Genomic DNA, 26,669 nt, shown 5'->3' with positions numbered 1-26,669 from the left:
TGTCACAAGGAGGTCTGTACCTCTCAGAGTCTATAAGAAATCTGAATAAAGCTGAAGACTATCCTCAATTATAACTACAACATAACCTTTGAGAACCCCATATCACATGTCTCATTATTTTCCATCTTCAAACAACAAAACTTGGCAACTACACTCAAGGATTCTTTCCTTTGATCCACAAATGAAAATGTCCTTCAAATCCTCCCATCTCCCTATTCCACATGAACAGTAGTCCTCCCTTCATTCAACAAAGCTTTTCGTCCTTGCCAAAAAAATACTCCTTTCGAGCCTCGCTATCTCTTTCACACAATGAGCCTTTCTTTAACCATGAGATACACATAACTGCACACGCAGAGGAGAGAAAAACATTGCATCCAAAGCAAACATTCACGTTAAAAGTTAAACATTAAGAAATCCCAATGCTCAAGGCTTTTGGTAAACTTAGTGTGGCTGACATTTCAGTGCACGTTTAAATTCATGATTACAGATACATATACAGATACAAAATAGATGTAGAGCACTATTCAAATGACACATTTTCAGTAATAAAATAAATGCAGAGTATTATTTAAACAAATATATAAGAATTAACAATATTCTTCAAACCATACAAATGCAGATACATGTGAGAACTGCATTTCCGGGTCTGATTCAAACAGTAAACAAATATTCTCCCATGTATTTTCCCTCAGACATTTTACCTGTATTTCTGAAATTCAGTAGTAAGCCAGGGGTATTGCAAGAGTAATCATACCTAGTCATAGAAAAATCTTTGTAAATCTGACCCAAGGCCTGTCTGCATTATTGCCTCACTGGTGCTGGAAATTCCCAAAGACAATGAAAATACCATTTTAAAAGCACACAGGGGCAGAGAGAGGCTTTTAACCTGAGAGTGTTGGGTGGCCACAAATATCTAAAGCACTCATGGGGCACTTCAGTAACACAAAAACCCAGAGCTCTTACTTTTTCCTATACTTAAAGGGCCTTAGACACAATGAGTTTGCTGTTGTGACTTGCTCTTGTTGTAATCCAGGCTAACCCCTGTACTTCTGCATTACTCCTAAATGTCACAAAAAAGAACATCTTTTTCCGAAAAGGGCCTAGGGATCTGTGAAGTGAATGAAAAATACAGTTGCAGTTATCCCAAATTTGTTTAATCCGTTTTAATTTTCACCGTGGATTTCTGAGATATGTATTTCCGCTGCCACATGTATTTCCACTACCACTATGAATTCAGTTAAATTACATCACTACAAACAATATCTGGTGACCTCAAAACATTGTTATTGAGGGACATGAGAGCAGAAGCATTCCCTTCTTTAACAGAATTTGGAATTATATGTTTTTTTCTCTGAAATCCTCTTTATATTTCTAAAATGACATTTTATTCCAAAATATCTATTACCATTATGCAAATGTAAAAGGGGCGGTGGGCACCTCATCTAACCTTCACAACCCAATTAAATGCATAGGTAAACCAGGTTTGGCATGCAGGAAGACAGATTGGCTCATATGTTAACCTTTAGTCACAGAATTCAAATGCTAAACGTCTATCACTGTGAACTAAAAAAGGAAATTGGCAACAAAAGGTGAATTATTTTTGTCAGAGACACACATCCAGGTGTGCTTGAGACCTTTAAAAGCTGCTGACAGATAGCACTTCATTGAACATACTGACCGCTGTCACTGCTGCTCGACCTGTCACCAGAATCTGCATGCAGCTTTAACATGACATTTCATGACATTTCAAGATTTGAGCATCCTCACAGTGACAGAGACAGGAACAGTGACAGACACAATAACATCCGTCGTGACGGGAGCACATGAGTGTCAGCAGCATACTATTATGGGGCAGAAGGGAACAATGATTCTTGAGATGCCCTTTGAAATAGCACAGAAAATGTGCTTTCTTGGTTGCCCTATAACGCCTTATAGGTCATCTACCTGGATACTAATAGACACGTATACCAAAATAAAAAGCAAACACAGTGAAAGGAAAGGTTTCAAAAATGTATAGTCAGATACAAATCATTGTACATAAAAAAAATATACTTTTTAATGGGGGAGATCAGTCATGGTGTTGTTACGAGCAGCTGTCCTGCTCGCATACTAATAGACCAGAAATACCTTCAGCGATAGATGATTTTCAGTTCATTCTGGCTTAACTTTGGCAAACTGGCACGAGCCGAGAGACAATTTCCGCAAAGAATGGTATAAGAGGTTCATTAGCCTAACATTCAACATTATAGATAACATGTAAAGAAATTAAATGTCAACATTAGGACAATTGAAAAGGTAAATATTTAATATAACAAATCTCGCAACGATTTAAAAATGGAAAAGGGGATAAAAGGTTTGGCCAATAGAAAAAAAAATTCCCTGGGAAAAAATCATCACGAAAAAATGCAATGTGAAAATAATGAAAGCTTTTTAATTAAGTCCCCGGGCAGTTGACTGGTATAAGGCATTCACAGTGGCCTTTAGTCGCAATGAAGGATTCCAACATCACACTTTGAAAAAAAAAGTCCAGGGGGCCCCACTTCAAGGCTGCATTAGCAGTTATGTATCTCTCGCTGGAATCCACTCCGAAATTCAAACTTACAGTTGATAAAACAAAACAAGGCATAATTTGTTTGCTTGTGATAATAATTTCCGCCTTTGCATTTAGAAACATTTAGGGTCCTGGAAAACCTACAGTGCGACCAACCTGGAGGCTCTATCCAACATGGATGGCAATTCACCAAACTGCCAAGAGAAAGTGACATCAAGTACCCTTTGACATTCGAATGACACCACAGGAAGAGGCATCATATGACCTCTAACCCAATGATGCCATTGGAGGCAACATCAGATGACCTTTTAGCATGCTGAGCTCACAGTAAGTGGCACCATGGAGATGGATGGAACACTACTGATAAAACATTGTATTGCACCAACACAAATTAAATATCCCATACAAGTAATGCATTCCTCAAATCCTAATAAAAAGTCTCCTATATGTGTTGTAATAATATTCTTGGGTGTAGTGCTACACGGAAACATCAGCCCTTACTATTGTTTGCATGGTTTAAATGGTGTGATGATGACTGTCATCAAGTATCTACTGAGAGAGCTTCAGTGAGATGTGCAAAGGGCCTAATACCTGCAAATGCATACTGTGTTTGACAGCTCATTGCGTGAAACGTGCGGAAACTTTACACATGGCCAGTTTTACTTCTGGTAACCGATGCCTAATATCATAATGAAATCGAGAATGAGAACAAGTTGACATTAGTCATGGCAAGACTCACCTTGAGTAGATGGACCAATAGACAGCTTGGGGGAATTATGGGAGTTGTATGCCAAGTAACATCGAGGAGTTTAGTTAAAGCCGCCACTCAGGTGAGGGTGATTACAACGAGGGTTACAAAACGATCGCATCACGTGGTAAAATGAAAGGGACGTAATCTCCATAGGAGAGACGGATGAAGCGGCCTTTGCAACTTTTTCAAGTAAGATTAGCGGCACGCTAGTTTTTTCGTTCTAAATAAAGGTTAGAAGTAGTACTGAATATCTAGATGAATGCTTCGTGTTTAGACGGATGGTAACTTTTTTCGGAGTAATATGATGGATTAGTACATCAGGGGTAAAATCGTGATTATGGGGGGCCGAGTCAGAAACCTGTGGAGAGTTGGGGGAAATCCTGTCACGCACCTGAGTGGGCTTGGGTCCCTTGGCGCTGTGGACTCCTTGCTGGCTGTGGTGTCTCCCTCCCGCCGTCGCCTGCCTTCCGCCGCGACTGCTGTGTGGGGGGAGCACCCGACGAAAACTACATTACCCAGGATCCCCTGCTAACGGAAGCAGGAAACACGCGTTCAGCGCGCCCGGAGGCGCTACATAACGGACCCTGCCCCCGGCAGAGCGGGGGCCGAGTCAGAAACCTGTGGAGAGTTGGGGGAAATCCTGTCACGCACCTGAGTGGGCTTGGGTCCCTTGGCGCTGTGGACTCCTTGCTGGCTGTGGTGTCTCCCTCCCGCCGTCGCCTGCCTTCCGCCGCGACTGCTGTGTGGGGGGAGCACCCGACGAAAACTACATTACCCAGGATCCCCTGCTAACGGAAGCAGGAAACACGCGTTCAGCGCGCCCGGAGGCGCTACATAACGGACCCTGCCCCCCGCGACGCGGGAAGCGCGCGGGCAGCGCCGGGAGAAGCCCGGGACAAGGGCGGGACCGTCTGTGGCCGTCCGGGGCCGAAGGAGGCCGGGCTGGGCCACCCCTCTAAGGCAAGTGACGACGCCATATTGGACATTCCCTTGTATTACATCACCATTTGCTCTGATCATACTCACTTTACGGAATTGACTTACCTATGCAAGCTTGCAATACGTATCACCCTGTGAGTTGGCTGGCCAAAAGTTTGTTAGAGAGACTTCCGACTCTATCAGTGGACATTTACTGAATAGTGCCCAAGTAGTTGTAGGTTTGCTTGGTACTTTCTCCAATCTCTACTAGCAGAAGTTCATTGATACGTTTGGCACATGAGTGTAGTTAAATCTAGATAGTGTAATAAGAGGATAGACGTTGGATTCTTGTCTTTGCGTGTGATCCAATTTAGAACTTACTATTTACTGTGTTGTATTTGTGGTGACAGCTTAAGTAATATATCTTGAGGCGCGGGGCGCCTAGGTTGGCCACAGATAGCTAAGCAATAAGGGCTCTGATTTTAATCGTGACCCTTAGTGTCAATTTATGGCAAAGAAATATTCGACTATGGATAACTACCTTGTGAAAGTAGTAAGCCAAATTAATAAGGATAGAAGGAAGTCACTGGGCCGTGAAAATACTACTTCCACCAATTCAGGCACTCTGAGTATCAGTGGTAATACTATTATAAATACTGTGATGCCTAATGTCCCAGCGACTGAGTGTTTGTTAACAGAGTTTATGGCGCTTCCTGAGTCTCCTGTAGTCTTAGAGCGTCCTGTACCTATGCCTGTAGACTCTAATACCACACCCCTGAATCTTCTGGAAGAAACTAGAATTGTCTCTCTTTCCGAATGCTCCCCAAAAAAAAGGGTTGTAAGGGAGTGCAGGAAAACGAAATCAAACAGAGGTGGGGCACAGCAAAAATCGAACTGCCAAGTCACCACAAAATACCCCTTTACCCAAAAGGGGACTATGACTGATAACTGTGGTAATGATATATTTTCACCAGACACTATGTCCTGTATTATTAAGGCCTTTGAGGACAAATTAGAGGCAGTGGTAAAACCACTAGTTGAAAAAATAGATAGATTATCCGCAGAAGTGCTTAGACTAGGTGGCTCCCTATCCTCATTGATTAATACCCAGACCAATCCGCAGGGCGGTTCAAATGAGCAAGTGGATATAAATGCTCAAGTCCCGTCTAAGGAGAACATCCCCCCATCTAATTCTACCCTAAGCAATCATTTGCCAGATAAAATAATTGCCCTGGACTCCGATACATCCCCCTCAGGCTGGACAATGGTTCAAGCAAAGAAAACCCGCTCTATTAATTTACCCCCTCAATGCGAACCATATGTTGTAGTACTTACAAATGTGCCACCCCTAGATTCTATGCAGTCCAAGGTGCAAAATGAAACACACGACTGTCTCAAACGGAAAACAGTCTCCTGGCTACACCGCAACTGTGGGTTCCCTGTCAACTATTCGGAACAGATTCTATCAACCAGACGGGTCCCCTGGATTGGGAGTGCCAGGAAAGCTTGTAAAGGAGATTGCATAATAATCAACTTTAAACATCCTCAACACGTGGCGACCGTACTACTTAGAGCAGCATCATTGGTACCAACAGAGAATAGTGTGGGTGCACACCCGCTAGGCTATTTTTACCAGCACCTAGCTAGGGGTAAGCAGATTACCACTCCGAGCATACCTCAAAATGTTTTCCAAGGTTTACCATTCCAGATTAATATGAATAATAGGTACTTGGCACTAAGCTCCTTGGATTCAAATGATTGACTAATTCCACCCCCTGCGCCAGATAGGGAAACCAAGCTAACAACTCAAGGTGGAAATGTGTTTTTGTCCATTGTGGAAGCTAGTGATGAAATTGCCCAATTAGGGGTGGGGGTCCCCATGGTAATTATTGATAGCTTGGGCGAGAAGAGACAATCTGGTATTAGGCAGACTAAGGAGGGGGGTCCAACCATCGCTAACTCACCGCCGCATGGAAATAATGTATCACATAATATTGCGGACGGTGTAGCTGAATTCACTTCTGTTAGATTAATATCATGGAACATAGCAGGGATATTAAGGAACATGCAGGATGAGGGATGGTGCTCCTACATTGAAAACTCTGATATTATTCTTCTCCAGGAGACATGGGCCACAGATACACCACATAGACTGGGTTATAAAACTTTTAGTCGGGGCGCAGTGCCATCCGCGAGAGGAAGAGCATCTGGCGGTTTGGTGATTTGGATAAGGGTTACTTTGGAGGTTGAAATCACACTACTGCCGATTGATTCCCTAGATATAATGGGATTAAGAATGGTGACTAAGGGGAAAGAAACAATATATTTAATAAATGTTTATAATAGACCGTATCCCCATAGCAAAGATTCACAGGTGATAACCTATCTTGACTCGTTTTTAAATACCTTAAGTCCAAGTAAGCAGGTAATTGTTGGTGGAGATTTCAACTGCCAATATGAGCCGATATTGGGCTTGGATACCTTATTTGAGGAACAGGATATAGCTAATAATGTCCTTTCTGTAGAGTCCATTAATATGGTAAAAAATTCAAGAGCAGCTATGCAGATTTTACAAATTACTGTAAACCATGAATTAAGGGCGTGTAATGGCCGTTTTAAGTCAGATAGACCAGCGGCCCCAACTTTTGGTAGGGGGAACTATAGGTCTCATATAGATTTCTTAATGGCTTCCATGAATATATGGTACTTAATAAAAGATTTTAATATAGACCATAGAACAGAGAGCGACCACTTCCCCCTCCATTTATGGTTACATCCAGAACCTTTCGTACAAAAAATAAATATGACAGATATATCAAATGTCCCAGCAGGAGATCATCAGGTCTCCAATAATAGACGTGCTATTAAGTGGCCCCACATTCTGGACAAAGATGAAACGATGTTAAATATATATAATTCATTTGCTGACGTATTGGAGGGAAGTCATATGCTTGTTCTAGGTACCCAGGATGTCCTTAACTTACACTATAAACTTGTAGATGCACTGACTCCCCATCTAAGCAAAAGCTACAAAAAGGATCTGAGTCAGAAAGATAATAACCCAGCGACGACAAATCCTTGGTATAATAAAGACTGTCGCAAGGCTAAAAGTGATCTGATTCAGGCTGTAAAAGTAAAGGACGCTCAGGGAATTAAAGACAGTAGACTAGCATATAAAAAGACACTGTCCCAAGCAAAAAAAACCTGGGATGATGTTCTTTGGGATGACCTTTTGATTGCAGCTCACCAGAAAGAACAGGCCACATTTTGGAACTTAATTTCCAAAGGAAATAAAAAAGGCAGCTCATCTAGGGATATATATCTTGATGAAGAAACCTGGTGTAAGCACTTCTCTAAATTATACTGCAACACAAATGAGGAGATGGCCATGGATGATATCGAGACAAATAGATTTCTTGATAATAATACCCGTCTACATTTTAGCCATGAAGAAACTGTTGAGGCACTCCTGGCCATTAAATCGGGTAAAGCACCAGGTCCTGACAAAATCCCCGGTGACTTGCTAAAGCACGATGTAGGAATTTGGGGACCCTATATAAATTTTTTATGTAACTCTATAGTGGCTGGGACACCAATCCCTAATTCATGGAAAGGGGCTGAAATTGTAACAATTTTTAAGAAAGGGGATCGCTATGATCCAGCAAATTACCGCCCCATTAGTTTAATTGATCTTTTACAAAAAACTTTCGCCAGACATATTTTAAATAGACTTCTACTGTGGATAAAAGGGGAACAGATTTTAACTAAATACCAAGCAGGATTCAGGCTAAAAACCAGCACAGTAGATCAAGTATTTAGATTTATGTGTATTTGCTGGAAATATATTAATATAAGAAAGGGAAGTTTGTACGTAGCATTCATCGATTTAAGGGCTGCCTTCGACCTTGTACCCCGTAAATTACTTTGGTCCACTCTCAAAGACATTGCAGTCCCTAGTGAGCTACTCAGGGAAATAATTAGACTCCACACAGGAAACTATGCTAGGGTTAGATGGGGGAAGGGAGGAGAAATCTCAAAAGAGATCCCTGTGAATCGGGGTGTGCGCCAAGGGTGTGTGCTGGCGCCCACCCTCTTCTCCTTATATGTTAACAATATACCCAATTATCTTAAAGATTGCAAACATGATTCCCCGAAATTAGCAGAGGAGGTAGTCACTGCATTGCTCTTTGCTGACGACACAATCCTCATCTCGCAAACCCCGCAAGGTTTACAAAACCTAGTAAACACCTTTAATAATTACTGTGTGGAAAAGGGACTAGAAATTAATTCATCTAAAACAAAGTATATGTCCATAAATCCTCAGAAATCCTTTAGAAAGAACTTGGCCTTAAATAACCAGAAGCTGGAATATGTTGAGAGCTTTAATTACCTGGGCATTATGCTAGACAGTTTACCCAATTGGAAAGGGCAATTGGAAAAAAGTAATTTAATTCTAAAACAAAATTCAATGCCCATCCTAAAGGTGCATGGCAGTAGTCAATCTAAATCAATCACGCCGGCACTTGAATTATTTAAATCAAAGGCACAATCAGCAGCACTTTATGGTGCCGAAGTCTGGGGTTATTCCTGTAACAATACTTTTAGGAAGGAAGAGAACAACTTTATACGCAGGTTACTCAAATTACCAGTAAGAACACCGATAATTCCAGTCTTTCTGGATATTAATCTTAAGAGAACTGATCATCAAGCTACACTAAGGCCTCTACTCTATTGGATTAGATTATGGACAACCCCTGAGTTGAGCGATTACAAGAATGGATTGCTAGAAATAATTAGGATCGACGAATATAAAAGTATCCTCTGGTTAAAACACATCTCCCAGTGGTTCAAAAAGCTTGGGTTTACACATCTTTGGGAAAACCCCCAGAATATGTTACCATCTTCAAAAAACATTCTGAAATTTGCTTTTTGGACATATGTAAAGAACGAAGTATCCATTAATACTACACTGGGTACATTGTCACAGAAATTCTTATCTGTAAAGGATACCCCTATATTCGAACAATTCATGGATGAGATAAGACCACCACTAGCAAAAACACTGTATCTTCAATACCGATATGGAGTTTTACAGATAGCTGCAAATACTAGTAGCTGGAGGGGCAACGAAGACGAAAGTGGGTTGTGCACCCTTTGCGTACAAAAAGCAATAGAAAATGATGCCCATATACTGTTTTTCTGCCCAGCTTACAAAAAACCAAGAATTCGATGGATTAAACCCCTGTGTATAAATCTGGGGTTTAGGTTTTTTAAAGAGGCAGAACGTACATTCAAAGCAAATACTTCACAACTAATAGTCTTTGGTCTAAGTAGATTCCTATTCAATGTATATCTTATAAGGAATAAGAAAGGATACAATTTTTAACACTTAAAGACTGGTTAGCTAATGTACTTGGTTGGTTTGATACTATGAATTTTACTTTTACCCTTTGCAAAATGTATTTTAATGAACTTTTTTATATCATCTGGCTTTTTAACTATTTATATGTTTTTAGCATAGCTGTGATAGAATTGAATGTGATTGACCCCCATCATATTGCCTGGAACTTTGGACTATGTACTATGTTTTCTTTTTTAACCTATGTATGCTGCTTTTATGACAAAATAAGTCGAAATAAAGCTGAATTGAAAACATTATAGATAACATGTAAAGAACTTAAATGTCAACATTAGGACAATTGAAAAGGTAAATATTTAATATAACAAATCTCGCAACGATTTAAAAATGGAAAAGGGGATAAAAGGTTTGGCCAATAGAAAAAAAAATTCCCTGGGAAAAAATCATCACGAAAAAATGCAATGTGAAAATAATGAAAGCTTTTTAATTAAGTCCCCGGGCAGTTGACTGGTATAAGGCATTCACAGTGGCCTTTAGTCGCAATGAAGGATTCCAACATCACACTTTGAAAAAAAAAGTCCAGGGGGCCCCACTTCAAGGCTGCATTAGCAGTTATGTATCTCTCGCTGGAATCCACTCCGAAATTCAAACTTACAGTTGATAAAACAAAACAAGGCATAATTTGTTTGCTTGTGATAATAATTTCCGCCTTTGCATTTAGAAACATTTAGGGTCCTGGAAAACCTACAGTGCGACCAACCTGGAGGCTCTATCCAACATGGATGGCAATTCACCAAACTGCCAAGAGAAAGTGACATTAAGTACCCTTTGACATTCGAATGACACCACAGGAAGAGGCATCATATGACCTCTAACCCAATGATGCCATTGGAGGCAACATCAGATGACCTTTTAGCATGCTGAGCTCACAGTAAGTGGCACCATGGAGATGGATGGAACACTACTGATAAAACATTGTATTGCACCAACACAAATTAAATATCCATACAAGTAATGCATTCCTCAAATCCTAATAAAAAGTCTCCTATATGTGTTGTAATAATATTCTTGGGTGTAGTGCTACACGGAAACATCAGCCCTTACTATTGTTTGCATGGTTTAAATGGTGTGATGATGACTGTCATCAAGTATCTACTGAGAGAGCTTCAGTGAGATGTGCAAAGGGCCTAATACCTGCAAATGCATACTGTGTTTGACAGCTCATTGCGTGAAACGTGCGGAAACTTTACACATGGCCAGTTTTACTTCTGGTAACCGATGCCTAATATCATAATGAAATCGAGAATGAGAACAAGTTGACATTAGTCATGGCAAGACTCACCTTGAGTAGATGGACCAATAGACAGCTTGGGGGAATTATGGGAGTTGTATGCCAAGTAACATCGAGGAGTTTAGTTAAAGCCGCCACTCAGGTGAGGGTGATTACAACGAGGGTTACAAAACGATCGCATCACGTGGTAAAATGAAAGGGACGTAATCTCCATAGGAGAGACGGATGAAGCGGCCTTTGCAACTTTTTCAAGTAAGATTAGCGGCACGCTAGTTTTTTCGTTCTAAATAAAGGTTAGAAGTAGTACTGAATATCTAGATGAATGCTTCGTGTTTAGACGGATGGTAACTTTTTTCGGAGTAATATGATGGATTAGTACATCAGGGGTAAAATCGTGATTATGTGTTGAATATCTTTTTAGCGGGAAAGCGGTATAGTTGGGAGCGTTAAGATCGGCCACTTACATGGATATATTGTTGTTTAAATGACAGTTCAGGTGAAAAGTTCTACACTATTGTAACAGCATTTATGTGATTCTTAACTTCACAGATACAACCCCTGACGAAGGGCAGAAGGTGCCCGAAATGCATTGGGTTAAACATCTTGTATTTCTCACAAGAAACTGGGATCCTAACATGCTGTATCAAAGGCGTTGAGCAAAATACATGCATTTGAATATTGGAGATCACCGGTTTCACAATTTGCATAAACGAACAATAAAATGATGATCTTATAATTGAACGAGTTGAAATTTTGAATAAAATCGATTTTGATGATTTTATCATCTTTACATGGTGTGAGCATCTCGGGACTGATATTACCCATATCAGCAACTTTAAAGACTCACCTTGTCACAGCTTTATAAAAAGAGCTGTAATTCACACAGAAGTTGAGTCTATAGGGTCCGATTCACAGAATTAACTTAAGACAAAATCCTAAACTTACTACTTTTGGTATTCACAGAATGCACTTACTACTTTTGGTATTCACAGAATGCACTTACTACTTTTGGTATTCACAGAATGGATTTACGACTACTAACTTTACGTCCGCACTCGGGCTGGAGATTCCGTCCTGGAGGTGGAGATTCCGTCCCGGAGGTGGGGATTCCGGCCCGGAGGTGGGGATTCCAGCCGGTGGTGGAGATTTAGCCATGGTCGAAATCTCCACCTCCTGGCCGGAATCCCCACCTCCGGGCTGGAAGTCCCACCTCTGGGCCGGAATCTCCACCTCCGGCCCGGAATCTGCACCTCCGGGCCGAAATCTCCGGCTTGAGTGCGGACGAGCACTCGCCACTAATAAAGGCTGGGGAGCAGAGGAATCTTCCTCTGTTGCCTTCCGCGCTCCCCAGCCTTATTGTGCGACCTCATTAGGAGGTCGTTGGATAATATTGGTCATGATTGGTGAGCTGTAAATTTAAGGTGCTTAGGGGTTGCGCCATTTCTTGAATGGGGTTGCCCAAGGGAGTTCCCTCCTAGAACTCTCTAGGGGCAGTTACAGCCGTCGTGGCTGTATGGGTGCGGGGGAGGGGGGAGTTACGCTTTTCCTAGGCTGTTGGCCATCCCGCATGTGCACAATGGCACCAGTAAAGGGCGCAGAACTGCAAGGGCCCCCGATGGAGAGAGTATACAGGGCGTACAGGGGTAACTGGGGGGGAAAGTACCCTCACGGTGAACGGGCCCTCTGCGCATGTGCACTCAGGCGGGAGGGCGGGGTTTAAGGGATACGAATCTGACACCAGTTATTGACCTTGCCGTAGGCTCAAACATGGATACGCAGAAAATGATTGCCATTATGATTATGAATGATGTATGCTTAGATTCGGATAGGAATAACTTGTATTAGAGTGATGTTAAGGTTAGCCATCTGATATCTGTACATATCAAATGTAATCAAATGTCAATAATATGATTGTCTGCGTAACGATTTGTTTTGTAAAAAAATAATATTTAATGTTTGATTAATTTTGTTATTAAATACGGCCGGGGATTATCTACGAACTCCTTTACCAATTAAACCCTTGTTCCTGATATTCTGTGGGTCTGAACAAGTGAGGAGGGGGTATAGGTAGTACCAGGCCATATGCCTTTTTACAAATCCGAGGAGCTATGCTTAATTTCTGAAAAGGGTGGGATTGGTTCAGAGAGGAGCAACAACTTATTAAAGCAAAGAAGCTGCATCAAGAAGCAAGGTCAAAGAAGAACTTGGCATTCGTGTCTGACTTCGTGGATTGAAAGGATTTTCGCGCTCTCGCACTGTCATGCAATATGTGAAAGTGCCTTCCTATCAAATGAAAGAGAGCAGGTGTCTGCTGGACACTTTTTCCGGTCCATCATTACATCACTCGCTCAAAAATCTGCTCTAGGTTATTCTCCTCTGGAAATCTGCGTGGACCCCAACACATTCACCCTTTATTATCTTACTTTTAGACTAAATCAAAATACAACTTTCATGCTGCGCATGCACATTTTTGGAAGTCTCAAGCAGCTTAATAACAGCATATACTAATTACAAGTTTCCTAATGATTCACTCAGAAAAACCCCGATGTGCACGTTGCTGCTTGTAGTTCACACACATAATTTTATTTATGCCATGTTGTACTTCCCTTTTATTCTCCAGCACAGCTAACTGGGACAGGCAGGACCAGCAGCTAAAGTCATTTCAGGCAGGAAACATATCGGTACGCTTTATTTGGCCTGATGGTGCTGCCCTTATGAGGACTCTGGATGTCAGGTGATGCTGTGAGCAGCCGGCTCTGACCTCTGGTTCCCATTATTAAGAGTCCTTGTGCAGACAGGGCACGTGCGAAAAGAATCTGACGTCCTTCAATTGCAGTGGATGCCCGAGAAGCAGCCCATGCCTAAATGGCAGTACCACCCATAAGCATAAGTAGGTGCCCTTGCAGTAATGCAGGATGATAAACCAACATTTGGTTCCATCATAAATACAGGAATCGTGAGGATCGTGGCAAGGGGCAACCTCTGAATGACGTCCATGGTATCCATAGGGGTCTCTACGAGGGAGAGATGTATGTTGTTGGAGCTCTAGACCACACATGAAGTTTAAATCTAAAGCCACTAAGGCCCCCATTTATGAAGATTTGGCATAGGGCAGCACAGTCATCTTGCAGTGCTGCCCTACGCCAAAGTAAAAGGGCAGGAATGCACCATATTTATGCAATACATTGCATTCCTGTTCTTTCCCCCTAATCTGGCGCTATTTCCACAGCCTAGCACCAGCGCAGGTTCCCTTGAACCACAGTGCAAGGGTGCCTGTGTTGTCGGTAGGATTGTTTTTGTGCAGGAATGGGCGCCTTCCTGCACAGAAACAATCCTAAGAGGCGTTTTCCTCTTTGAATGTGTGCTGCACAATAAAGCACACATTGAAAGAGGAAAAAAGAAAGAGAAATAAATATATTTCTCCTTGTTACGCCTCACCTTGGGAGGTATAAGGATTTGGTGCATCCCCAAGTTTACATACTCTTGTAAATCTGGAGCAGCATTCATGGGTGATTCATGATATAACCCAGTGCAACACCCATGGAATGCCTCTTGAGCACAGAGTAAGGTAATGCAGTGAGTTGGGCTGCCTTGCCTTACTCCATATCTGTGAGGCCATTCAAGCCACGAATAGTGGCTTTGCGTGGCCTCATAGATATGATTTTGTAATTCGGGCTGCCAGAGCATCACAAAAAGGGATGCTCCTGTGGAGTAAGGAGCGGATAAATATTCCCCTTAGGGTCCGTAGGATTGTTTCTGTGCAGGAAGGTGCCCCTTCCTGCACAAAAACGATCCTGCCAACAACACAGACATCCTTGCACAACAGTGCCAGCTTAGGGGGAAAGGACAGGCATGCACTGCATTGCAAAAATACACTTCCTGAACCTCCACTTCTTAACCCTCCTCCCTTTCCCCAGGATTTTACACTTTACTTTTTTCTAAGCACTATATATAACACAACCTATTATTATGCTGCTGAATGGAGCTGCTAATGCACTAGGGGCCCGATTCACAGAACAAACTTAAGACTAAATCCTAAACTTAGTACCAATCTGGTATTCACAGAATGCACCTAGTACTTCTGGTATTCACAGAATGAACTTACTACTTTAGCAATTCACAAAATGAACTTAGGACTTTTGCTATTCACAGAATCCATTTACGACCACTAAAATTACGTCCGCACCCGGGCCGGATTTTCCGCCCCCGGAGCGGAGTTTCCGGGCCCGGAGCGGGAAGTCCGCATGCGGGCCGGAAAGTCCGCTCCGAGGGCGGAATATCCGCTCCCGGGCCGGAAACTCCGGCCTCGGGCCGGAAATCCCGTTTCCGGGCCGGAACATCAGAATTGGGACCAGACTACATTACTGTTGCCATTGATCATTTGAGCCAAGGGGAAACACCTGTTCAAGTCCCTACCATCCCCCACCATGCATCAGCTGACACACTCCAGCCAATCCTAGCTCGGCAGCACGTATAACTGCAGAGCAGACACACACAAACCCTTTCAACATGTCACTGAATGTGTTTGTTGCACTGCCCCTTGCCATGCAGCAAAACCACTTGAGGAGGAGGAGGAGGAGAGCCAGAGCAGAGAGGATCTTCAGACAGAGGATCAACTTATTTGGAATGTCCAGTCAAGATATAAGGGCCAGGTACCGTTTCCCTCCAGAAATCATCTTGGAAATGGTATGTGAGTGGGAGCAGGAACTTGACTCCGTGACCTGCTGCTCACATGCAATACCAGCATACCTCAAGATCCTATCAGCGCTCCATTTCTTCACCACCGGCTCATTCCAAAGGGTCTCCAGTGACCATGTGGGCATATCCCAGGCGAGCCAGTCGCGGTGCCTGCATCAGGTACTGCGATGCATCACTGCAAGATCCCACCTCCACATACATATGCCACCGACACTGGCCCTGAGACAAAGGGCAGTACGAGATTTATTTCGCATTGCACAATTTCCACGTGTGCTGGGTGCAATTGACTGTACCCATGTGGCCCTTCAGCCACCCCGCCACATTGCACACATCTTCTGCAATAGACACCGATGGCATTCCATCAACGTGCAAGCTGTCTGTGATGCCAGAGGGAGGTTCATTGATGTGCATGCGGTGTTCCCCGGCAGTACCCATGACAGCTTCATATTCCGCATGTCACCTCTTGCCCGGCGGATAGCTGCGGAAGAATTTGGCAACATGTGGCTACTGGGTAAGTACCAAGCGTTAGAAAGGAGGAATATGTGTTTTTGAAATGTCTGAATGCCCCCCAAAATTAACCATAGTACTTTAAGAATCATAAAGCTAGATACAGGGCCCACCTGACAATGCATGTAATACAGTATAGATCATGTCCTGTGCAAGTCAAAGAGGGAAATCTAACCTACTGCCCTTTCCCCTCTACTCAGGTGACGCTGGGTATGCACTCACCCCACATCTCCTCACCCCTTACAGGCGTGCAGACACTGTACCACAGCGTAGGTACAATAGGGCACACATACAGACTCGAGCCATCATAGAGCGCACTTTTGGTCTGTTGAAGTCGCGATTCAGATGTCTCGACCGTACAGGGGGGGGTGCTGCAGTACTCCCCAGAAGTAGTGTGCAAGATCATTTTAGCCTGTTGTGTCTTGCACAACATTGCCTTAACGCATGGCTTACAGATACCGCTGGAACCTCGGCTACCTATGAATCAGGGAAACCGGGCCATGGCACATAACCGAGGTCAGGGCATGCAAGTCCGTGAGCAGCTTGTTGCCACGTTCTTCACATGAGCAACCTGTAGTGGAATGGACCAAATGTGGATTGCTGTCTGTTGCCAATGATGAAACTTGGATATACACGACTGTGTCAATAAATTCCTACCTGAGGCAACTTTGCAAGCCACACTAACTGCATGTTAATCACAGCTCTTGACAGTAGTCAAAAGGTTGAGCCTGCATCAGCACATGTGCCCATATCAGCGATCAGTGTAGTGGATGTCCCGAAAGAATCAATAGCCACAGATGCAAGATGATACATGTACTGAGAGACACAGCCGGACCTCATGAGGATGGGTCTCTTAATCAGAAAAGGCCATAACCATAGCATTGTCGGCCCTGTGCCATCAACAGATGTGACTCCCCCACAAATGATGCGCCCACGACGTGAGTGATGCAATGGGTCAATCAGACACCATGGGGCAGATTAATGTGGGACTTGAGGCCCTTTCACGCTGCCGTTGCGTCACCTTTGTGACGCTGCGGTGGTGCAAAGCCAGCCCCATGCTGCGGGGAATGTACTATATGATGCATCTGGGAGATGCGTCACGTTGTAAAGGCCTGCGCCACATGTAGGCGTTCTGGCGCAGGGGGTGGGCCTTCCGGGTGCAGAAACGCCTCCTAAAAATCGACAATATTTCACTCAGTCACTTTTAAGGCCATGCTGCGTCAAAACCCTGCGCCTGCTTGAAGCAGGCGTAAGGATTGACGCAGCATCATAGGGATAGGGCACCCCCGAGCCTTGCTGTAGCTGCGTTGTGCATGCGACGCAACTCCAGCAATGCGCCGCCTTTCCAACGTGGGATGCGTCACGCATCTGCACATCCGAGCTGCACGGTGCACCGAAATGTCAATGCGGCGCATCTGTGTTGGCGCACGGGTGGGCAGATGCATCGCAACTTTCTGACGCATCTCTGCTGATTAGCAGAGATGCGCCCGAAGCCGTAACTCTGCCCCCCTGTGTCTGTGATATATTCACACTTCTCAAACACAATGTTCCGGAACACATAACACAACTCTGCAAATGAGCACCTAATATGGACTACATGTACCATAATGCAAAGCATGAGAAACTGAAACAGAAACTGCAGACATGTCTTGAAATGGTCACTTCACCCTCTTGTCACATTTAAATAATTCTCACATGCACTGTCTTGTCTTTTTCATCCACAACAGAACAGCAGGATGGCAGTAGATGTGATTCCAGATTGTGGATGGATCTGGATGACTACAAAATGGCAGGCAACTACTTCCTGTGATGTATTTGCTGCCTACCACTCCCTGTCAAACATTTCCTGTATGGAATTATATGTTCCGGGTCATTTTCGGAATTTGCGGCCAAAAAGCGGAAGCTCCGATTACGGAGCGTACGGCCCGTGTGCGGAAACGCCGATTACGGAGCGTACGGCCCGTGTGCGGACCTCCCGCTCCGGAACCGGAAACTGCGCTTACGGGCCGTAAACTCCGAAAATGACCCGGAACACATAATTTCATTCAGGAAATGTTTTACAGGAAGTGGGAGGCAGGAAATAGATCACAGGAAATAGTTTGCTGCCATTTTGTGTTCATTCTGAGTCATCCTCTATCACAGACAGATCCTCTGACATCCTGCTGCTCTCATCTGCTTATTATCCCCATAATGGCTGAGGGTTACGAAGAGAAGGCACCCCCTTTCACTGAAAGTGAGTTGGACATCTTGGCTGAGGGGGTGCTGGCCAAATTGTCTAAGCTATATGGGGACCCTGAACACCAGCTGAGCAATGCAGCCCGGGCCAGGCTGTGGGCCAACATCGCCGAGCGCTGCAGTGCAGTGGGAGTCCACACCAGGAGTGCGAGGGCATGCCGCAAGCGCTGGGAGGACCTAAAACGGTGGGCCCGGCACAAGGCTGAGGAGCTGGTGGGCCAGTCTTCCCAGCACCATGTGCATCGTCCTCGCCTATCCCCACTGTACAGGAGGGTCCTGCGATCAGCTTGGCCGACCCTCCATGCTCAGCTGGAGGAGCATGAGCAGCAGGGACATGGTAAGTGCATCATATGCTAAATGTGTCTGGGAGTATGATGTGAGTGAAACAGTGCTGTACCATTGTGTGTCCGATGCCTCCATTCACAGATTCCGTGTCCATGCAGCAGTAACCAAGCTTAAAAAGGCACACTGTGCCATATGGACTGTACAGGGCAGAGTGCATTTTGGGAGTTGGAGTCTCGCCATGCCAACTGGCTAAATGAGCCATATTTGTGCATTTGTACTGAAATCAGCTCTTCCCGCACCACTACAATTGGCACTAGGAAATCATGTGTGCATTGGATGAGCAATGGTACAGACACTGTCCTGTGTGCGCATGGCAGGCCAAAGGGTATTGGATGCTATGACTTGCATAGCATTTTTAGAGTGTGGGTTCCAATTGTGACAAAACATCATGTGCCATGGAGTCAAGACAGACTTTGACATCCTTTCATCACTCTTAAGCGCTGCTAAATTTACAAGGGGTGTTCACTGACAGACGTCTCAGCCTCAGTGGCCTGTTTCACATTTCACATGTACAAGTAGTTGTCACAAAATTCCCCCAGTGTTCAGCGGTGTACTGCATTACCATATCAGTCACCAAAGCCAATATGTGCCACTGGATTGTCAGTACATGTGTGGGGACAGCCAAAGGCTAGACTCACAATTTAGCTACAGAAATAGGCCTGAGCCTCAGTGCATGTGTGACCCACATTCGCCAGTTGTCGTGTTCCATACAATGCTACAAAGCAGATGACACTTGTCCAGACCTTCAACAGCTGCGACTCCCTATGAATGGCCATAATCTGAGATTCGGGACTTCATGTTCTCCATTGGTGGACTGCTTGTGGAACCTGCACATGTAGCTGTGGCAGGACACACAGATCCCCAGAATGCCAGGTTGAGGGTTGGCCAATACAGTCATGTAAGCCACACACATCCACGTGAGATGGCCATGTCAGACTCAATCCAGGAACTGACGGTGAACATACACGTAATGTCAGCTCATAGACACTGACAACTATTGAGTGTGATCAGAGGAAAATAAGTCTGACCTTGGCTCCTATGAATGTGTCTCGTCCTGCATGACACAAACATAACATTCGGATTTTGCTTACATTTCAGCAGGCACAGCTGGCGAAACTGAAGGGCAGCAGGACCTGGTCCGGAGCAAGAGGCCACCAGTGCGGCGGCGGCTACACCCACTTTCCACCAGCGAGCAAGAGGAGGATGAGGATGGATCCTCAACATCAAGAGGCAAGGGGATTGCGCCCACCCGGACTGACAAGGGACACCCTGATGCTGGTGCCACATCCCGGGTGGAGGCTGCAGACATTAAATCGGGGGGGGGGGTGAACACGACACCTCGGACCATGAGGTGTTGGAGAGCTACTCTCCTCAGGAATCTTCACCTGTGGTCCCTGAAAAGGTGTCCTCGGGGCAGGCCAACAAACAATCTGGGCCTGCCATCAGCCCCTCCCTACCTCTAGAGTTCCCCATTCCATCGGGGGACCCAGCTGCATCCCCTGCAACCAGTCCCCCTCATCGTAGCCGCCAGCTCCCCAACATCATTGGCTCCGGACCTCAGGCACCACATCCCTCCTTCTCCCCCCAGGCCCCTCCCGGTGTTGTTCCTCCTGTGGCTGTTCCTCCTGTGGCTCCTGTGGCTGTGCCAGTGGACTTGATGTGGATGTGTGAGGGTCAGCCAGACATGTCCGCTCGCATCCAGCTACAAGTGTGTATGGAGGTACGCATGATGCGAGAGGACATGCTCCGATGTATGGCCACCCTCCCCACCAGCATCAATTCACTGCCCGCAGCCAATCCCTTCCCATACCACTGTCAATGTCTCCCCCTGTTCGTTGCCCCACACTGTTTCCCCCCGTACTCCTTGTGTGGCACGAACCCAAGTGGTGCCTGTTCCTGCACCCGCCAGACGTGTGCCTGCATCGGACTCTGAGGATCTGGACATTGTGGTCCTAGAGGATGACCAGAAGGACACTTGACTTTTGACGTGAACAACTATTTCATTTTCCCCTTGTAAATAGACTGTTTTCCCTGACGCTCCCTGACGTGTTATATTTTTTTTGCCCCACCCCAATCCAGGTTGCCATCTCCCTCTGCATTAAGATCATCATTTGTTTTCCTTTCTCCCTTCCAAACGGACGGTTGTTCTTTTGTACCTTCTCAAAATACAATTCGGAATACTAATAACTTCCACTTGTTTTACTTCATTCTGAATGTCTGGTTCTGAATATGGACACATATTTGGTGTTTCATCTGCTATGCACATAATGGCTGGTTGCAACGATGGGTTACACTTGTAACTGTGTCACACACACACATACCTTCTCACATCTCCAGGCCACCTGCAACGTTACACAGGACATGATACACGACAGATTATTATTTTTGGTAGGTGTTTATTTGGTGCACACACAAACACGTGATCACATTGTCCCGGGTTCCTGTCACTGGTGAGTGCGACGCCGCAATTTGGGGGGGGATGACCGCTCCGAGTGCTCAGGTCTGGCTCGCCGCCTACGTGGAGGTGGGTACTGTCCAGGGTCACCCACATGTGCTGGGGCAGATGGTGTATGCACACTTGATGGCTGTACAGGTGGTGGTGGTGGTTGTGCAGGTGGCGGGAGTGACTGTACAGGTGGTGGTGGTGGTGGTTGTGCAGGTGGCGGGAGTGACTGTACAGGTGGTGGTGGTTGTGCAGGTGGCGGGAGTGACTGTACAGGTGGTGGTGGTTGTGCAGGTGGCGGGAGTGACTGTACAGGTGGTGGTGGTTGTGCAGGTGGCGGGAGTGACTGTACAGGTGGTGGTGGTTGGGCAGGTGGCGGGAGTGACTGTACAGGTGGTGGTGGTTGGGCAGGTGGCGGGAGTGACTGTACAGGTGGTGGTGGTTGGGCAGGTGGCGGGAGTGACTGTACAGGGGGTGGTGGTTGGGCAGGTGGCGGGAGTGACTGTACAGGTGGTGGTGGTTGGGCAGGTGGCGGGAGTGACTGTACAGGGGGTGGTGGTTGTGCAGGTGGCGGGAGTGACTGTACAGGTGGTGGTGGTTGTGCAGGTGGCAGGAGTGACTGTACAGGGGGTGGTGTTGGGAGTGCCAGTTCAGCCCGCTGGTGTGGATGTCTCCCTTTGCTGTGTTGGTGTGCAGTTGGTACAGGTGTGGGGATGTGCTGTCCTGTGGGCAGATATGATGGCTCCCCTCCCTGAGTTGACCGTGAAGGGAAAGGTTGGCTCACTCTCAATATGCCCTCCATCATCTTCATGGCCAAGGCATGGTGTCTTGCACTCTCTTCCCTCTGGATGGATAGCATGTCTCACATATTTCTGGACATGTCCTGCCAAGTCCTATCCATTCTATCCAACACTTGGCTCAGCCTCTCCACCGCCTGAGGGAAGTGGACCATGTCCTGCAGGGAGTCCGACATGGTGGACAGGGTAGCCCCTATGGCACTAATGTCCTGCCTCACATCGCTCTGCTGTTGGAAGAAGTCCTGCTCCCACTGGTCATCACAGCCAGGTGCAGGCCCTCTCTGCAGCTGTCTGCCATGGATGGGATGTGCAGGTCCTACGGCAGGGTGTGGGGTGGGAGGTGGGAGCCTGTGGGCAGGTGAATGGTGCCCAGGGGATTCCAGCAGCACAACAGGGCTGGTACTACTCCCAGATGGTGGAGAGGCTGGCAGGGATACACTGTCTAGGGAAGAGTGGGTAGGGGAACCACCATGTTGGTCCTGGACGTGAGGACTGTGAGGGAGTGATGTCTGTGTTGTGATGCGTGTGTGCTGTGGCTGGTTTGCTCGAGTCTGGGGACAGGCCATGGTATGCCTGGGAGGAGGCGGAGGGACGTTGCTTGGCAGAGGAGTTGATGCCCTGACCGATTTAGTCAGTCTGGCACGATATCGCGCATTGGCATCTTCATCGTCAGACATGTAGTCCTCATCATCCACCAAGCAGAGGTCCTCAGGATATTCTTCCTCCTCCTCCTGAGCAGTGCTTGCAGCCGACATCACAGCTTGGAGGATCAGGGGATTCTCCCCTCTGATTCCCCGTCGGCCCGCACTGGTCATAGGCCTGTCATCCTCGTCATCAGCATCCCCTGGAACAGAGGTTGCAACCGTATTAGGGATTGACCTGGTATGACATGTGGTGCAAAACAAGGGTTTGTATCAACTGTACTTTGCATCAACAGATGAGGATCATGTGACCTGTGTAGGGTACCACCACAAATGACAGCTCACACCATAGCACTGAGGTGTTACACAGATACAGGCAAACTCACCAGCTCCAGCCACAACTCTCTGTCCCTTGGTGTTCCCCCCTAGTGTCACCTGCTGGACCTGTCTCCTCACGGGCCTAGCTGTCCCTGAACCATCAGCTGTAGAGGGAAGTGACAACATTCTCAATTATCTGCATCACCAATTGTCAGACAGGCACATGACACTCCTGATTTGTATTTCACTTTGTACACAACTGCTGATTACATGCAGAGGGGAATCAGGATCTCTGACATGGCTTTGGAGTCGAAGCCAGTGACACACCTCATGCTAGAATTACCAGGAGGACGGCTGCGCGAGGGTTGGATGTCATTCAGTCCCCGGGATGGTGCATGCTGCTGGGGTGTAATCCGGTCAGAATCTGTGATGAGACATACAGGTCTATATTTTGCAACAAGAGATGGTAGCTCTGAGCCAACATGTCATTCTCAATGACCATTTGTGGCTAATCCAGAACTATGTGCAGCATGTTTAGCTCCTAAACTTTACATTTGGGCACCTGCTCACATGCAGCAGTTGCCAGCCGTTCCCTCCACACAGCAGTGACATCAATCAGATGACACATCAACAGACACCTCATGCTAGAATTACCTGAAGGACGGCTGCGCGAGGGTTGGATGTCATACAGTCCCCGGGATGGTGCATGCTGCTGGGGTGTAATCCGGTCAGCATCTGTGATAAGACATACAGGTCTATATTTTGCAACAACAGATGGTAGTTCTGAGCCAACATGTCATTCTCAAAGACCATTTGTGGGTAATCCAGGACTATGTGCAGCATGTGTAGCTCCTGAACTTTCCATTTGGGCACCTGCTCACATCCAGCAGTTGCCAGCCGTTCCCTCCACACAGCAGTGACATCAATCAGATGACACATCAACAGACACACATGTATGAGAAGATTACTGATAGGAAGGGATAAATGACCCGGATTCCTCCCCATTACACTGCTATCACCTTTGCCATTCAGACTTACATATTTCCAGAGTCTCATGTTGTTTGTTGTCAAGTCAGAAAGGGTTTCATGTGTGAGATTTACAATAGTCAGGGACATGATGTTGCTCATTTGTGCTTCCCCACACATGAAGTCACACATATTTGTATGAGAGAACACAGATGTCTTACGTCCGTCCTTTGAGTGTCCTCTCTTTGCGTACTCTATTTCCCAGATCATGGTACTACTTAGCTGACGACGATTGGTGTCTTGTACAGCAGACATCCAAACCTCTTTTGTCAAACACTAACCTATATATGTGAATACAGTAGGAGAGGAGGCAAGCAGAATGTAACATTGCGGATAGGCTGAAAGGCTTTGATGCCTTCTGCCTGCACTGGATTAGCGTGTTGCTCTTCAGCCTAGTCATTTAGCAGGTGTAACTACATGAAGATTCACCTTAGCAGCCCCTACATTCATCTCAAAGGTACACTACTGGCATCAGTGTTGGCCTCAGCCATGCTATTTTCATCGTGGTGTTTCCTATCGTTGAATTGCAAGCCGGTTGTGTTTTGGTCACCTCATATGACTCATGGTACTATTGAATGTCCATTCTGCACTCACTTGGCATACATTTTGTGTCATCCTTTCATTAGAACCAGGGTCTGATCTTGCATGGGTTCAAATGCCATATGTGAGCATATTGTGATGCAGGACAACAGTGTTGTAATACACATGCAACATACGGCGGACGTGAAAGGCACATTTCTTGAGCAGTCAGCCTGATATATTCTTGGGTTCCCCTCCCTTGGCCCAGCACGGGAACAGTGTGTGGGCCCTGAACAGATGTCACAGCCAACCTTGTAGCAGAAGTCAGTGTGTGTCTTTGATTCTGGGAGGACCTCGTTGTACCTACAATGATAAGTGTGTTTTGCTACTTCACATTCCGGCAGCCACATGTGATGCACTAGATTTCTGGCACAAAGGATGAGCATAAGCAGTTGTGGGCACCAGCGTTGCATTAGTGTGTTATACGTAATATCATGATTGCTCCCACATTACTTCGAATGGGCCCACTACCTGGATGCAACCTATATCACAATGACATGTCTACGGATCCTGATGTGCGGTCCACTATCGTGTTTTGTTGATGGGCAACACAGAAGCCAGACAATGTAAGTGGTACATGACCAGCTGTGTGGACTGGGCATTTGATCTATATTGGAAACATTCAAAGTTGGACAGTGTATGCATTGTCAATACTAATGACCCTGGGATCTCACTTGTTCATCATTGCCATATTTCAGTCAATTACTTTGATTGATTACGTCTACAGACACCATTACAACATAGTGGGGACACCCTTTTGAGTAGTTGTGGCACTCGATAACAGGATTGGATTCCCGGGTCTGGGCCTGTTGCTGTAAAACATGTCATGTTCCGCAATTACGAAGGTTTGATGAGCCAAGACATATAATATATTGTCTTCAGCTGTTCACAATTATAATTATCTAAAGGTGGATGTCCATTGACTACTCCAATAGTAATGCAGCTATTTGTACATCTCTGGTTGACTTTCATATGTGGGCACTACATGTCCCTCGGTCACTCCTGGCAATGTGTGCATTTTGACCATCTCCTGGCCACTTTGACTTACCAGTCGGTGAGGGTGTACGGTGGCGATGCCTCCCAGTAGATGCAGGGACCTCCGCTACGGCAGTTGTCTGTGCTCTGGCTGAATGTGTCAATGGGTGAGAAGAGAGAAAACTAAACATCTGGAATATGTGCTTGTGGAACATTTCTGTGATTTCCCCATTTCTTCTGCATGCTAACAGTGTTTTGCAGTACTGCTGCTGACTGGGCAGGTAGGAGCAGTGGTGCATTGGGGTCGTAGTGGCGTGGCAGGGTGGGAAATGTACAACAGAATAGGTGTCTGACTTTTGGACCAGATGGTTCTCTCACCGTCTGCTTTGTGCTTTCAGCTTGCACGGGGTGATTTACTTCTTAGAGATTTAGTGGCATGTTTCCACGCCCCTTGTAATACATTAACACCGCAGTTGCATCACTTCTGTGACACAGCGGTGGGGTAATACAGGTGACACATTTAGACTTATTCCCAATGTTATGCATCTATGGGGATGCCTCACGGTGTGCGGTCCTGCGCAACATTAAACATGCATCAGCTGTGATGTAGGCAGGGTGTGTGTTTATTTGGTTATGCCTCGTACATGTGATGCATTGTAATCGCCGGCATTTCACGTAGTCACTTTTCATAGGGTGTTGCCATGCAAACTTAAACCAGCTTGAGGCACCTGTAATGAGTTGCCCTGAGCGTTAGGTGTAGGCGGTCCATGGACATAGTTGGAGTTGCATCACACTTGCGACACTACTCCAGCAGAGCATCCCCCTAATGCCATCAGTTGCGACACCCATCTGTCTATCCCAGCGCCACAGTGCACCGCATAGTCAATGTGACGCATCGGCGGTTGCACAAGAGTTGGATTGGGTGTGGCATTGTTACTGGCGCATCTCTGCTGTTATTTGTCAATTGCTACGTAGCGGGCTGGTGTATTAATGCAACTGGACAGTGGCCATGTTTTCAGAAGTGGAGGAGGGATTTGCCATTTCCATCCCTAAGGATTGTGGGACTTGTAGTGCTACATACAGAGGGTGACACAGGAGTCTCTGACTTACGGATTAATTAATACACTTTGGACTACTTCCTTATTCACACTGACAGTGCAACACAGACCTTCTATTCATGCACTTTAACTTTTCATCCCACTTACCTGGTACCACGTAGCGGACGTCACTGACAG

This window comes from Triturus cristatus, chromosome 6, assembly GCF_964204655.1.
Source record: "Triturus cristatus chromosome 6, aTriCri1.1, whole genome shotgun sequence".
NCBI lineage: Eukaryota > Metazoa > Chordata > Amphibia > Caudata > Salamandridae > Triturus > Triturus cristatus.
This window is presented reverse-complemented; position numbering follows the sequence as displayed.